Raw genomic sequence first — 295 nt, forward strand, 5'->3', positions numbered from 1 at the left:
ATTATGATCAATGTATCACTTATTATTGTAAAACATCGATACTTTCGGATTGAAATCTTTAACAGCATGCAAACAAACGGCCGCTTTTATCATGTTCGTTTTGTGATCGCGCTAGTTCCAGTGACTTATTTCTTATTAGTTTTCTGCTAACTTCTCTTTGTTGGCGAAATGATGGGGTTGCGTGACGTTGTTCCTGAGAGGCGTGTAAAGGACGGATTTTAGTGAAGCGCAGCGGAGCTTCTGGCCCGATGGTGGAAATGCAGCGTGATTTTGGCCTCGGTGCTACAGGTCCGAG

General features: G+C 43.7%; 1 protein-coding gene across 5 annotated transcripts in view; it reads left to right on the forward strand.

Annotated features, from left to right (window-relative positions):
* Nucleotides 1–295, forward strand: part of LOC107742796 (pumilio homolog 2-like) — a 107,381-nt gene that overhangs the window by 72,284 nt on the left and 34,802 nt on the right. The gene's annotated exons all lie outside the window — the stretch shown is intronic.

Source organism: Sinocyclocheilus rhinocerous, unplaced genomic scaffold (assembly GCF_001515625.1).
Source record: "Sinocyclocheilus rhinocerous isolate Xijiao unplaced genomic scaffold, SAMN03320098_v1.1 scaffold822, whole genome shotgun sequence".
Classification (NCBI taxonomy): Eukaryota; Metazoa; Chordata; class Actinopteri; order Cypriniformes; family Cyprinidae; genus Sinocyclocheilus; species Sinocyclocheilus rhinocerous.